General features: G+C 42.8%; 1 protein-coding gene across 7 annotated transcripts in view; it reads right to left on the bottom strand.

The window, feature by feature from the left end:
• Tia1 (TIA1 cytotoxic granule associated RNA binding protein) overlaps positions 1–16468 on the bottom strand; it is a 68740-nt gene that overhangs the window by 48073 nt on the left and 4199 nt on the right. The gene's annotated exons all lie outside the window — the stretch shown is intronic.

The raw sequence follows: 16468 nt of genomic DNA, 5'->3' as shown, positions 1-16468 counted from the left end.
TAGTGAATTCCAGGTCAGAGCCTGGGCTATAGTGAGACCCAACCTCGAATAAAAAAAGACACCACAGGCTGCAGTCATAGGACATTGAAACAGCATGCTGAAACTGAGATGGAAGTCAGCTCCCTGCTGGTTAGCAGTTAGATTGCTGGAGAACACCATGTAAATCACTGGGGGATAAGTTCACCAATAGCAGGAATAAGCAGTAGATTACAAACTACAAAAATCAATGAGCCAGGCAAGATGTACAATATGTGTGACAGCGGCACACAGGCTACAGGTGTAATCAATTGCTCTCTGATTGGAGGGGTATTCAAACTTGATACAGATAACCAAGTCAGAAACCTGTGGCTTGGAAGGTCAGACACTAGAGGGAGCTCCCACTGTCATTCATGGTTTAGAGAATCTGCTTTTTACAGGTCAATGAATACTAGAAAGAACCAAAGCCCACCAGTACAACAACAAAAGAAAGCCAATTGCCTAAAACTAGACAAGTCATCTCTATCACAACTGCCAAGGCCTAGGAAACATGACAGAGAAAATGTTTAAACATGAGTGTTGCTCTTATCTGAGAAATTCCTTCATGGAAATGGTGGTAGGCATTGAGGAGATTCAAAACTCATCAAAGCAGAAAATCAGAGGCTCCTGACAGCTCAACACTTACTTATACTAAGCCCTCCAAGGCTCAGGGCACATTGTGGAAAAGGCAGCAGAAAGAATTAAGAGCCACAGGATGGGAGTAAAAAAGGCCTAAGTGAGGTCAGGGGAAGAGATTGAGTAAAGGTGGAAGGAGGGCTAATCAAAATCTAAGAAGATATAAATAAGTCATATGGAAGCCTACTCTTTTGGACAATGGCACACTCAGAAGCCATAGACTATTACTAGAAAACTTACAGTGCCAGGGATGTGATACCTCCCAGTCTGTTGTTGGCCAGGGAGGTCACTGATACCTGCAAAACATTACAGGCCATTGCCGAGGCCCTTGGTTTCCCACCAGGAATAGATGGGAAGACACTATTGCTGAAGACTCCACATACTTGGGCTGCAGGACCACTGAGAAATCCTGCTGGAGCTGAGCTGAAAACTTCCTCCATGTAGACCAGCTGGCAGAAAGCTGGAAAAAGCCATGCTGCATGCAGTTCAATGGGTCAGAGAAATCACCAGTGGAGATACTTAACAGTGGACACTGCAAGCCTTAAATTTGGCCAGCCAGGCCAAATGAGCCAACAGGTGCAATAGTGGTATGTCTGTTATGGGGGTAACCAGCCACACTCCAATTGAACTGGTGACCCACTCCATGGGAGGGAATACATCCCTGATACTGAAAACTTAAAACAGGGGTAGTCATGAACCCTAGGGGTGTAATGTCTGCTGGTGTCTGGCTAAATGTATGTACTATGCTCATCAAACTGCCCAGTAATAATCACTTCTCTTAGTGTTCATGTATGTATGTATGTATGTGTTTATGTATATGTATGTATGTATGTATGTATATGTGTGTATGTGTTTGTATATATATATATTTTTTTATTTTTTAATTTTTTGGGGGGGTTTTTCAAAGTAGGGTCTCACTCTAGCCCAGGCTGACCTGGAATTCACTATGGAGTCTCAGAGTGGCCTCGAACTCACGGCAATCCTCCTACCTCTGCCTCCCGAGTGCTGGGATTAAAGGCATGCACCACCATGCTGGGCTTCATACCCATATAGTAATACTAATCACACATGTGGGTAGAGAACCTTCTCTTTTCAGATGGCAGTGACCTTGGGATGACTCAGAAGGCACCATGGTGCTGAGAAGAAGTGACAGAGGAGTGCAAAGCACTGAAATATCTCTATCACATCTTCCATGGCTCAGGGTCCATTGTGGAATAGGTGGTAGAAACAATGAAAGAGCCAAAGAAAGGATAGGACTCTTTACAACGTGCTCCTCCAGACACAAAATGGCCTGGATATTCATGTCCTCACAGTGCCTGACACTACCTACACAAGACCATCATAATAGGAGGAAAGATCATGACATCAAAATAAAAGAGAGACTGATTAAAAGGGGGAGGGGATGATGGAGAGTGAAGTTATAAAGGAGAAAGTAGGAGGAAGGAGTGATTTGCTATGGGATACTGTTTACAATTATGGAAGTTGTCAATAAAAAAATTTAAATTTAAAAAAAAAAGCTGACTGAGCACAGCATTCTTCACTCTTTTTCCTCACTAGTGACTGAGTATAACCAACTGTTTCAAGCTCTGCCTTCCCCACCGGCATAGGCTGTAACCTTCAACTCTAAGCTGACACAGCCCTTCCTCCCTTAAACTGATTTTTCTTTTCAGGCATTTATTTTGTCCTAGCATCAAGAAAGTAAAAGGACTGGAGAGATGGCTTAGCGGTTAAGCACTTTTGCCTGTGAAGCCTAATGACCCTGGTTCAAGGTTCAATTCCCCAGGACCCACGTTAGCCAGATGCACAAGTGGGCACACACGTCTGGAGTTCGTCTGAAGTGGCTAGAGGCCCTGGTGCTCTGCCTCTTTCTCTGTCTGTTGCTCTCAAATAAATAAATAAAAAGAACAAAAAATATTTATAAGAAAGTAAGAGATACAGTAATGAATGCTGCTCAGCCCACTTTCTCCTTTTTGTTTGGCCCATGGAATGGTGCTTCTCTAGGGTGGTGTGGTAGTTTGAATATGGCCCCTATGGTCTCAGGTATTTTATTAAAGCTTGCATCCCGCTGCGTGGGTGGAGGAGGCATCACTGAGGGCAGATCCTAGAGTCCGGCTCTAAGGTGTGTTGGAGGCAGATCTAAATTCTAGCCAAAAGGTATTCAGAAAGGTCTGAGCTCTGCTGGGGTCCCTGATATTTGCTGCCAATATTGTGCTTGTGGCTGTTGGTGTTTGCTGGCTGGTGATGGTCTCTCACTACTTGGAGTTATGGAAGGAGCTGCTTCTACCACTGATGGAACTTCCCCCCTGGATCTGTAAGCTTGAAATAAACTCCTTCCTCCCATTAAAATAATTAATTAATTAATTAGTTAATTAAGAGCCACAGGGTGGGAAGGTATATTCTGAGATACCATGTTTTTGGTACATCCATACAATAAAGTTCTCTGTGATAACAAATTTGAGGGCTGAAAAGATGGCTTAACAATTAAGGCGCTTGCCTGGGAAGCCTAAGGTCCTATGGCTCTACTCTCCAGATACCACATTAGCTGGACAAAGGTCACACATATCTGCTAGGTGGCCACAAGTATGTGCAGTGGCTGAGGTTCTGGAGCACCAATTGTCTTGCTCTTTCTAAGACAAATAAACAAATAAGTAAATAAATGAATGAAAACAATTTTTTTTTTTTTTTTTTTTTTGGTTTTTTCGAGGTAGGGTCTCACTCTAGCTCAGGCTGACCTGGAATTCACTATGGAGTCTCAGGGTGGCCTGGAAGCTGGGAGTGGTAGTGCATGCCTTTAGTCCCAGCACTCGGGAGGTAAAGGTAGAATTACCATGAGTTCAAGACCACCCTGAGACTACATAATGAATTCCAATCAGCCTGAGCTAGAGTGAAACCCTACTTCAAAAAATAAGTTTCCAAAATAGGACTTTTTTTTTTCCTTGGTTTTTTTGAGGTAAGGTCTCACTATAGCCCAGGCTGACATGGAATTCACTATGTAGTCTTCTGGCTGGCCTTCAACTCACAACAATCCCTACCTCTGCCTCCTGAGTGCTGGGATTAAAGGTGTGGGACACCATACCTGGCTCAAAAAGGGATTTTTTTTTTGTCTTGCTTTTTGAAATATTGAAAGAGAGGTTGGAAGAGACACATTGAGGCTGTCCTCTGATCACACATGCCCATAAACACAGACACCACACTAAAATCAATTTTTTGGAAAGTCTACTTTAAATTGAATCAAGCTGGGTGCTTTTTTTTTTTAACTTTTAAATATTTTATTTATTTGAGGGGGCAGATAGATAAGAGAATAGGCTCGCCAGGGCCTCTGGCCACTGCAAACAAACTCCAGATGCATGAGCCACCTTGTGAATCTGGTTTATGTGGGTACTGGGGAATCAAACCTGGGTCTTTTGGCTTTGCAGGCAAGTGCCTTAATTGCTAAGCCATCTTTCCAGCCCAATTTATTTTTCTGTTTGTTTGTTTGTTTGCAAGCACAGAGAGAGAGAAAGAGAGGCAGAAAGAATGGGCATGTCAGGAACTCCAGGCATGTGTCACATTGAGCATCTGAGAATTGTGGTTTGTTTTTTTTTTTTTTTTGTTTGTTTGTTTCATTTCTGTTTTTCAAAGGTAGCATCTCATTGTAGCCCAAACTGACCTGGAACTCTGTGGCTCTAGGCTGGGCTCTAACTCAGAGCAGTCCTCTAACCTCTGCCTCCCATGGTCTGGGATTAAAGACATGCACCACCACAACCAGGCCAGAAATCAAACTTTTTGTTAAAAAAAAAAAACTAGCCAGGCATGCAATTCAATACAAAAAAAAAAAAAAAAGAAAAAGAAAAAAGAAAAAGAAAGAAATCACCAGTGAAGATACTCAACAGTGGACACTGCAAGCCTTATATTTGGCCAGCCAGGCCAAATGAGCCAACAGGTGCGATAGTGGCACATCTGTTATGGGGGAAACCAAGTGCCCTCCAATTGTACTGGAGGCCCACTCCATGGGAGGGAATACATCCCTGATACTGAAAATCTACAACAGGGGTAGTCATGAGCCCTAGGGGTGTAACATCTGCTGCTGTCTGGCTAAATGTATATACTATGCTCACCAAACTGAACAGTAAACACTTCTCTTAATGTTTATACCCTTATATTAATGCTACTCTCACTTTTGTTAGATAATCTTCTCTTTTCAGATGGCAGTGACCTTGGGATGACTCAGAAGGCATCATGGTGCTGGAAAGAAGTGACAGGAGTGCTCAGCACTGAAATATCTCTATCACACCTTCCAAGGCTCAGGGTCTATTGCAGAAGAATTGGTGGAAAGAATGTAAGAGCCAAAGGAAGGGTAGGACTCTTTACAACATGCTCCTCCAGACACAAAATATCCTGGATATCCATGACCTCACAGTACCTATACTACCTACACAAGACTAGCATAGGAGAAAAGATCATGACATCAAAATAAAAGAGAGACTGACTGAGATGGGGAGGGGATATGAAAATGGAGTTTCAAAGGAGAAAGTGGGGGGAGGGAGGGTATTATCATGGGATATTTTTTATAATCATGGAACTTGTTAATAAAAAAAAATTTGGAAACAAAAAACTAGCCCAGTGTGGTGGCATATGCCTCTAATCTTAGCACTCAGGAGACAGAGGTAGGAGGGTTGCCATGAGTTCAAGGCCACCCTGAGAGTACATAGTGAATTCCAGGTCTGCCTGAGCTAGAGTGAGACCCTACCTCAAAAAACAAAAATACACACACACACACACATACACATTTATTTATTTATTTATTTATTTATTTATTTATTTATTTATTTATTTATTTGGCTGGAGAGATAGCTCAGTGGTTGAGGCACTTGCCTGCAAAGCCCTACAACCCAGATTCAATTCCTCAGAATACATGTAAAGCCAGACTCGCAACATGATGCATGCATCTGGAGCTACTTTGCAGCAGCTGAAGGCCCTGGTGTGCGCATTCTCTCTATCTCTCTCTCTCTGCTTACAAATGAATAAAAATATCTTAACTTTTTTATTTATTTAAGAGACAAACATACAGAGGAGTATGGGTATGCAAAGGCCTTCTGCCATTGGAAACACAGTCCAGGCACATACACCATTTTGTGTATGGGCTGTATGTGGATACTAGGGAATCAAACTCAAGTCATCAGGCTTTGCAAACAAGTGCCTTTAACCACTGAGCAATCTGTCCAGCCCCATCAAGCTTTTTTTTTTTTTAATCCCTTTGATACAAAGTCCAATGTTGCTTAGATTAGCCTAAAATTTGTCATCTTCCTGACTACAACTGGAGCACTGAGAGTACAGTCAAGGACCACCAGAACAACCAAGCTTAGAAGTGTATATTCAAGGGGCTCACGAGATGGCTTAGTGGTAACGGCACTTGTCTGACAAAGCCTACGGATCCAGGTTCAATTCTCCAAGTCCCACATAAGCCAGATATACATGGTAGCACATGCATCTGGAGTTCATTTATAGTGGCTAGAGGCCCTGGTGTGCCCATTCTCTCTTATCAATAAAATAAAAATAAATCTAAAACAGAGGTAGAGATTCAAGTTTATTGGAGATTATATATATATATATATATATATATATATATATATATATATATATATAAAATAAACAAATTTGGGGAGAAGGTAGGGAGATCAGTCAGTAATGTGTTTGCCACACAAGCATAAGGACCCAAGTTGTATCTGTAATACCAACATTGAAGAAGCAAAAACAGGAGATACCTGGGGCTTGCTGGCTAGGCTAGTCTAGCAGAATCAGTGGGTTCTGGGGTAAGTGAAAGACCCAGTCTCAAAAAATCAGGTGGAAGCCAAATATGGTGGCGCACACTTCTAATCCTAGCACTCAGGAGGCAGAGCCAGGAGAATCACTGTGAGTTTGAGGCCACCCTGAGACTCCATAGTGAATTCCAGGTCAGCCTGAGCTAGAGTGAGACCCTACCTCAAAAAAAACCAAAAAAAAAAAAAAAAAAAAAGTACAGTAGTAGTGTTTTGGGTTTGGTTGGCTCTTGGTGCTGAGAATTGAACCCAGGTCTTTAGGTATACTAAGCATGTAGCTGTACTAGCACTCTAGTATGGAGCTACACTTCAGACCCAAGACAATTTCTTAAAAAGAAGTCAAGTTGTTTCATAAAAAGTCTGGGATCTGAGAGCCAGGCATGGTGGCGCACGCCTTTAATCCTAGCACTCAGGAGGTAGAGGTAGGATTGCTCTGAGTTCGAGGCCACCCTGAGACCCCATAGTGAATTACAGGTCAGCCAGGACTACAGTGAGACCCTACCCTGAAAAACCAAAAAACAAATAAAAAACAAAACAAACAACAACAAAAAAGATATGTCATCTGAATTTGTGTATATATGGATGTTTTTATAGGTGGGTGTGTTTGCAGGTGCATAAGCTCATGTGGATGTCAGAGGTAAACATCTGTGGTCTTCAATTTCTCTCTACCATGTTACTACTTTTTCTGGGGGGGAGAGGGGGAGCTAAGACAACGTATCACTCTAGTCCAAGCTGACCTAGAACTTACTCTGTATCCCACTATGGCTTTGAACTCATGGTGATCCTCCTACCTCAGCCTCAACTGCTGGGACTAAAGGCATGCAACTTCTACCTTATTTAGGTGTTTTTTTTTTTTTTTTTTGTAGTGGTTGTTGAGGGGGGTACTGAAGCACAGTCTTTAGACCATGCTGACCTGGAACTTACTTTGTGATCAAGACTGGCCTCTCACTCCAATTCTCAACCACCAACTACTAGTATTTTTAAAAATATTTTATTATTTATTTGAGAAAAAGAGGCAGACCTGTTGGGCCTTGAAAGGCCCAGACTCAAGGCCTAGTGGAACTTCCTGAGCCTAGCTAAAGTTTGGTGATCTGCCTCTGGCCAGCTATGACTCAGCAAGATGCCTAATGGCCTCTGGCTTGTTGCTTCCGCATAGTGGTGTGTTCCTGGCCATGGACACTCCTCCTCAACCCCTTTAGAGGAACCAGAGGGCCTGGTCCTTCCTCAGCACTACCTGCCAGGGGAGCCTGGAAGTCTGGCGCCCGACATGGGGCTACAGGAACCAGGCAGACAGAGAGAGAGAGAGAGAGAGAGAGAGAGAGAGGGAGGGAGGGAGGGAGGGAGGGAGGGAGGGAGGGAGGGAGGGAGGGAGGGAGGGGGAGAGAAAGAGAGACAGAATGGGCACACACCAAGGCCTCCAGCCACTGCAAACGAACTCCAGATGCATGTGCCACTTTGTGCATCTGGCTTACATGGGTCCTGAGGAATTGAACTGAGGTCCTTTGGCTTTGCAGGCAAATGCCTTAACTGCTAAGCCATCTCTCCAGCCCCCAAATGCTAGTATTAAATGTGACCACCACTATTACACACCTGGCTCCACTTGATTTTTCTTTCTTTTTTTGAGGTAGGGTATTGGCATTAAAGGCATGCACCACCATGCCCGGCTTTGTACTATCTATTTCTTTATTATGATGATGATGATTATTTTGCTGAAGTCTGAACCCAGGGCCCAAGAAATCTTCCACTAGCTAAGTACCTAGCCTCTTGTACTATTTTTTTAAACTTTGTTGCATTTTATTTGCTTGAGAGAGAGAGAGAATGGGCACACCAGGGCCTTCAGCCACTGCTAACCAACTCCAGACAAGTGCACCACCTTGTGCATCTGGCGTATGTGGGTCTTGGGGAACCTAAGTCCTTGGGCTTTGAAGGCAAATACCTTAACCACTAAGCCATCTATCCAGCCTTTGTACTATTTTTTTAAGGATGTTTTGTTTAAACTTCACACTGACAACCAAATCAAATGAATAATCTTTGAATGAATCCTAGGTAGCAGAAAAGGTTTTTGCTTTGTTTTGTTTTGGTTTATTTTTTTGAGGTAGGGTTTCACTGTAGCTAAGGCTGACCTGGAATTTACTATGTAGTCTCAGGGTGGTCTCAAACTCAAATCCTCCTACCTCTGCCTCCTGAGTGCTCGGATTAAAGGTGAGCACCACCTTTAATCTGGTTTAAGGGTTTGCTTAGCCGTTAAGGTGTTTGCCTACAAAGCTGAAGGAGCCAGGTTCGATTCCCCAGGACCCACATTAGCCAGATGCACATGGTGATGCATGCATCTGGAGTTCACTTGCAGTGGCTAGAGGCCCTGACACACCCATTCTTTCTCTCTTTCTCAAATAAATAAATTAAATTTATACATATATATATGTATATATATATGAAAAAGTTTGTTTTTATTGTAATGATAAAGAAGAAATGAAATAGAAAATGCTGTCAAGGGCTGGAAAAGTGGCTCAGTGGTTAAGATTGCTTCCTGTGTGCACGCATGAGGGCCTGAGACTATCCAAATTCAAATTAGATCCCAGCTGGGCATGGTGGTACATGCCTTTAATCCCAGCACTTGGGAGGCAGAGGTAGGAGGATCGCTGTTGAGTTCAAGGCCAGCCCAAGACTACACAGTGAATTCCAGGTCAGCCTGGTCTACAGTGAGACCCTACCTCAAAAAAGAAAAAAACAAGCTGGGCATGGTGGTGCACGCCTTTGATCCCAGCACTTGGGGGGCAGAGGTAGGTGGACTGCCGTGAGTTTGAGACCACCCTGAGATTACATAGTGAAATTCAGGTCAGCCTGAGCTAGAGCGAGACCCTACCTCGAAAAACAAACAAAAAAGCCTTTTTCTTGCTACATGAATTTTATAGCTTGAGAAACTATAAACCAGGGTCCCCTGTCATTGTGTCTACTAAACTATTAAGACTTAACCAAGGTCCTCTGAAATCTCCAGGACTTTAATCCTGAGTGCTGGGATTAAAGGTGTGCACCACCACACCCAGCTTCCAGCACTATTTACCAAATGTTTTCTTCTTTTGAAATAAGGTCTCATTCACTAAATTACCCAGACATGCAATTTTACTGCTTCAGCCTCCTGATTAGCTGTGATCACAGGGCTACGCAACCAGGCCTGGCTCCAATGACTGTTTAGAAATTATTTTATTATTTTTATTTATCTGCAAGCAGAAAAAGATGAAGAGACACACAGAAAGAATGGACACCCCAGGGCCAATAGGCACTGCAAACAAACTCCAGATGCATGCACCACTTTGTGTATTTGGTTTGATGTGAGTACCGGGGAATCGAACCTGATTCATTAGGCTTGACAGGCAACCACCTTAACAGCTCCAACTTAATTTTTTTTTTTATTTATTTGCAAGCAGACACAGAGACAGGGAGAAAATAGGCACACCAGGACCTCTGGCCACTGCAAACAAACTCCAGATGCATGTGCCCTTTGTGCATCTGACTTATGTGGATCCTGGGGAATTGAACCTGGGTCCTTTAGCTTCATAGGCAAATGCCTTAACCACTAAGCAATTTCTCCAGCCCCCAACTTTACAAAAAAATAATAGTTAGCCAGGCATGGTTGTGCACACCTTTAATCCCAGCACTCAGGAGGCAGAGGTAGGAGGATGGCTATGAATTTGAGGCCTTTCTGAGAATACAGAGAGTGAATTTCAGGTCAGCCTAGGCTAGAGAGAGAGAGAGAGACCCTACCTCCAGGGAAAAAAAAAAAAAAAAAGAAACAAAACTTATTATCAGTTGTTTATTTAACCACAGAAACCATGAACTTCATATAATCAGATCCAATGACTTTGTGTTAATAGAAAGGACTTTAGTCATCCCATTTTGGCATTTAACACTTTTAGGATCCTGTGCTAATCTTATGTAGAACTGGAAAGTAAAGTCATGTTTAAGTAACAAAACGTAACTATTAAGTCAAAGAAATGAAAATTACCATGTTCAGTCTGTTTTGTGTTACTGTAACAAAACACATGAGGCAGGGTAACTTATGAACTGGTTTATTTGGCCTACAATCCTGGAAGCTTCAAAACCCAAACAGCATGCCACTGAGACTTTTTTTTTTTTAAGTTTTTCAAAGTAGGATCTCACTCTAGCCCAGGCTTACCTGGAATTCACTATGTAGTCTCAGGCTGGTGTGTCCAAATCCTCTCTCTGCACATAAATAACATTAAAAAAAAAAAAAAATCTGGGGCTGGAGAGATGGCTTAGGAGTTAAGCCTGTGAAGCCTAAGGACCCCGGTTCGAGGCTTGATTTCCCCAGAACCCACGTTAGCCAGACGCACAAGGGGGCACATGTGTCTGGAGTTCGTTTGCAGTGGCTGAAGGCCCTGGCGTGCCCATTCTCTCTCTCTCTCTGCCTCTTTCTCTAAATAAATAAAATTTTTTTAAAAATCCTAGGCTGGAGAGATGGCTTAGTGGTTAATGTGCTTGCCTGTAAAGCCTAAGAACCGAGGTTTGATTCTATAGTACCCACGTAAGCCAGATGCACCAGGTGGTGCATGCATTTGGAGTTCATTTGCAGTAGCTGGAGGCCCTGGCCTGCCCCATTTGCTCTCTCTCTATTGGCCTGTCTCTAATAAATACATTTAAAAAATTTTTTTTTAATCCTAGACCTGGTATAGTGGCATATGCCTTTAATATCTGCCCTCAACAGGCAGCAGTAGGAGGATCACTCTAAGTTTGAGGCCAACCTGATACTACAGAGTGAATACCAGGTCAGCCAGAACTAAAGTAAGATCCTACCTCTACAAAAGAAAAAGGTGGGTGGGGAATGAGTGCTGTAAAGATGGCTTAGCAGTTAAGGCACATGCCTGCAAAGCCAAAAGACACAGAACCCATGTAAGCCAGGTACACAAGGTGGTTCATGCGTCTGGAGTTCATTTTCAGTGGCTAGAGGCCCTGGCACACACCCACTCTTTCTTTCTGCAGAGGTAGGAGGATCATTGTTAGTTCAAGGCCACCCTGAGACTACATAGTGAATTCCAGGTCAGCCTGGGCTAGAGCAAGACCCTACCTCAAAAAAAATAAAAAAAAACAATAAAATAAAATTCTGCTTTACACTCAGATTTTTAAAGAAATATTTACTTATTTGGGAGAGAGAATGGGTGTGCCAGGGCCTGCTGCCACTGCAAATGAATTCCAGATGGATGTGCCTCTTTGTGCATAGTGGGGATCAAACCCAGGCCATCAGACTTTGCAAGCAAGCACCTTTAGCTCCTAAACCATTTCTCTAACCCTCTTTTTTATTTTTATTTTTTAATATTTTACTCAGCAGTGTTGTAGAATACGCCTTTAATCCCAGCACTTGAAAGGCAATGGTAGGATTGCTGTAAATTCAAGGCTAACCTGAGACTATGTAGTGAAATCCAGGTCTACCTGGGCTAACATTAGACCCTACATCCAAACCAAAAAAAAAGGGCTGGAGATATGGCTTAGTGATTAAGGCTCTTGGCTGCAAAGCCAAAGGACCTAGGTTCAATTCCCCAGGACCCATATAGGCCAGATGCACAAGACACATGTGTCTGGAGTTTGTCTGCAGAGGCTTGATGCCCTAGCATGCCCATTCTCTCTCTCTCTCTCCCTGCCTCTTTCCCCATCAAATAAATAAATAAAAATAAAAATAACTTTTTAAATAAAAGGGTCAGGTGTGATGACACACACTTCTAATCCCAGCACTCGGGAGGCAGAGGTAGGAGGATTGCTGTTAAATTTGAGCCACCCTGAATTACACTGTAAATTCCAGGTCAGCCTGGGCTAGGGTGAAACCTCAAAAACACCAAAAACCCAAATATATGTGTGTGTGTGTGTACATATATATACACATACATACATACATATTTATTTAGTTGCAAGCAGAGATACAGATAGTGCGTGGCTGTGCCAGAACCTCTAGCCACTGCAAAATAACTCCAGATGCACACACCACTTTGTGCATCTGGATTACATGGGTACTGGGGAATCAAATTCAGATCGTTAGGCTTTGTAGACAAGTACCTTAGCCACTGAACCCTCTCTCCATCCTGTTTCTTTTAAGGTGTCTATAAAAATCTTTCTCTTTTTTTTTGAGTTTTTTGAGGTAAGGTTTCACTCTATCACAGGCTGACCCGGAATTCACTATGTAGTCTCAGGGTGGCCTTGAACTCAAAGCAATCCTCCTACCTCTGCCTCCTGAGTGCTGGAATTAAAGGCATGCACCACCTGGCATCTATTTTTTATTTTTGAAATTTTTAAAATTTATTTACAAGTAGAGATAGAAGAGAGACAGAAAAAACGGGCACACCAGGGCCTCCAGCCGCTGTTTGTTTTAAAATATTTTATTTGTTTATTTATTTGAGAGAAAGAGACTAAGAGAAAGAGAACAGGCTGGCCAGGGCTTCCAGCTGCTGCAAACGAACTCCAGACGTAAGTACCACCAATTGAACCTATGTCCTTAGGCTTTGCAGGCAAGTACCTTAATCACTAAGCCACTTCTTCAGCCCTTGTTTTCTGAACCAGTATTTCACTTTAGCTTGGTTGACCTGTAATTCATGGAATCCTCCAGCCTCAGTCTCCCCAAGTGCTGGGATTAAAGGTGTGCACCACCATGCCAAGCACCACTCAGATTTTCACAGGACTTTTTCATTATCCAGTTCTACATTTTAATGTTTTTTTTTAAATTTATTTATTTGAGAGCGACAGACACAGAGAGAAAGACAGATAGAGGGAGAGAGAGAATGGGCGCGCCAGGGCTTCCAGCCTCTGCAAATGAACTCCGGACGCATGCGCCCCCTTGTGCATCTGGCTAACGTGGGACCTGGGGAACCGAGCCTCGAACCGGGGTCCTTAGGCTTCACAGGCAAGCGCTTAACCGCTAAGCCATCTCTCCAGCCCTAGTTCTACATTTTAATATGAGTATGGCTAGAAACAAACCCAGGCTACCATTCTGCTTTTTAAGTTTTCTTTGTAAACTAGTTGTTTAGGATTAATAAAAGTAAATAAAATTAAAAAAAATAATAAAAATAAAATAATTTTTAAAAATTAAAAAAAAATAAGTTTTGGATTTCATATATATATATGTATGTATGTGTGTGTGTATACATATATATATATATACACACACACTTTCCAATGACCAAGAGAGAGAGAGAGAGGGAGTGAGAGACTATGGGCACACCAGGACCTCCAGCCACTGTAATCAAACTCCAGACACGTGTCCCCTTGTGTGCATGTGCGGCATTGCGCAATTATCTCACTGTGTGTCTGGCTTACACATGGGACTTAGAGAGTTGAACATGAGTCTTCAGGCTTCACAGGCAAGTTCGTTAACTGCTACGCCATCCCACAATGACTTTTGAACTGTTTTTCTTTTTTGGGTTTTCAAGACAGGATCTCACTCCAGCTCAGGCTGACTTAGAATTCACTATGTCGGGCTGGAGAGATGGCTTAGCGGTTAAGTGCTTGCCTGTGAAGCCTAAGGACCCCGGTTCGAGGCTCGGTTCCCCAGGTCCCACGTTAGCCAGATGCACAAGGGGGCGCACACGTCTGGAGTTCGTTTGCAGAGGCTGGAAGCCCTGGCGCGCCCATTCTCTCTCTCTCCCTCTGTCTTTCTCTCTGTGTCTGTCGCTCTCAAATAAATAAATAAAATAAATAAAATAAAAAATCTCCTTAAAAAAAAAAAAGAATTCACTATGTAGTCTTAGGGTGGCCTCGAACTCACAGTGATCCTACCTTTGCCTCCTGAGTACTGGGATTAAAGATGTGTGCCACCAAGCCCGGTTCAGGGTTGAAGATTTTTATTTTTATTTATTTATTTTTGAGGTAGGGTCTCACTGTAGCTCAGGCTGACCTGGAATTCACCATGTCTCAGGGTGACCTCAAACTCATGGCAATCTTCCTACCTCTACCTCCCAAGTGCTAGGATTAACGTGTGAGCCACCATGACCAGCCTTGGTGTTGAAGATTTTGGTTTTTCAAGGTAGGGTCTCACTCTGGTTCAGGCTGACCTGGAATTCACAATGTAGTCTCAGGGTGGCCTCAAACTCTCGGCGACCCTCCTACCTCTGCCTCACAAGTGCTGGGATTAAAGGCGTGCGCCACCACGCCCGGCCTAAGATTTTTTATGTAGAAAACTCCATTCTTCTGTGAATAAATTTTCTTTCTTCAGTATAGGTGATTGAGCCTAAGACCTTGCATATGCTAGGCAAGCACCACTAAACTATATCCCTAGCCTGATAAGTTCACTGTGATATTGTTTCATATGGCATATCCAGTTTAATGATAATTACTGTTATTAATTTCTTTTGAGGCAGGATCTCACTCTAGCCTTATAGTCCAGGTTGGCTTCAAACTAACTGCAATCCTTCACTTTCTGAGTGCTAGGATTAAAAACATGTGCCACCATGCCCAACTTTGTTGGTAGATTAAAAAAAATTTTTTATTGGGCTGGAGAGATGGCTTAGCAGTTAAGGTGTTTGCCTGTAAAGCTAAAGACCTTGGTTTGATTCTCTTCCCCTTTCTCTCTCAGGTAAATAAATAAACACCATACACACACACACACACACACACACACACACACACACAATTTTATTATATATAATTTATAATATATATCACACATATATATTATTTATTTATCTGAGAGGGGGGAAGGGAGAGAGAATGGGCACACCAGGGCCTTTGCCACTATAAACGAACTCCAGATGCATGTATCACTTTATGCATCTGGCTCTACATGGGTACTGGGGAATTCCCCAGGACCCACATTAGCCAGATGCACAAGGGGGCACATGCATCTGGAGTGTGTTTGCAGTGGCTGGAGGCCCTGGCACGCCTATTCTCTCTCTGTCTCTTTCTCTGTCTGTCGCTTTCAAATAAAAATAAAAACATGTTATATTTTGGGCTAGAGATGGCTCAGAAGTTAAGTGTACTTCCTACACAAGCATTAGGGCCTGAGGAGGCCTAAGAAAGCCTGAGTTCAAATTTGCAGATCCCAGGTTAAAAAAAAAAAAAACACAGCTGGGCATGACCACATGTGCCTGTAACCCCAGTCCCACAGGGGAGCACAGACCTTCAGCCCTTGTTTTCTGAACCAGTATTTCACTTTAGCTTGGTTGACCTGTAATTCATGGAATCCTCCAGCCTCAGTCTCCCCAAGTGCTGGGATTAAAGGTGTGCACCACCATGCCAAGCACCACTCAGATTTTCATAGGACTATAGCCCTATAAGCTCTGGAATCAGTAAATAGACTCCAGCTCAAAATAAGACCAGGCCGAAGAGTAACGGAGTGAGCCTACCAGGTGCAGGCAAGGGACCCCTGTCGCAGGTGAGCATATGGATAGCTGCAAAGGCACATAAACGTGCATATATCACACACACACATGCACACATAAGCAAAAACTAAACAAACATGGTATATTTAATTATATGCCGACTTCATAGAACAGTAACACCCAAAGGCTATGCTCTCAAATATTAGTGAATGAATATGTTTCAAACATATTTTTGTTTATGTTTTTCGAGATAGGGTCTCACCCTAGGCCAGGCTGACCTGAAATTCACTATTAGTCTCAGTGTGGCCTTGAACTCAAAGTGATCCTCCTACTTTTGCCTCCCAAGTGCTGAGATTAAAGGCATGCACCACCATGCCTGGCTTCTAGCACGTTTTTATTACTAATAGTTCTTTGGAAACATCATCAATAGTATCCAATAATTATATATCTCATTTGTGTCAATCTTGCCTCGAATATAATCTTTAGTTAAGAATGAACAAGCTGCAAGGTCAGCGTGCTACACAGTGAAATGCTGTTTCAAAAGAACACAAGCACATTCAACTCAACACAAGAGATGCTAGTCCATACAAGTAGTAAAACCAAAAGTGTCTGGAGAGGAGTGGGGGTGACAAGAATCAAAGACATGCATAGGGTGATGGAAAGACAAAGCCCACAAGTATACAGGAATTATTTAGCTGCAGG

Source organism: Jaculus jaculus, chromosome 6 (genome assembly GCF_020740685.1).
Source record: "Jaculus jaculus isolate mJacJac1 chromosome 6, mJacJac1.mat.Y.cur, whole genome shotgun sequence".
Taxonomy (NCBI): Eukaryota; Metazoa; Chordata; class Mammalia; order Rodentia; family Dipodidae; genus Jaculus; species Jaculus jaculus.
The sequence above is the reverse complement of the archived record's forward strand: the minus strand, read 5'-3'. Positions and strand labels throughout refer to the sequence as shown.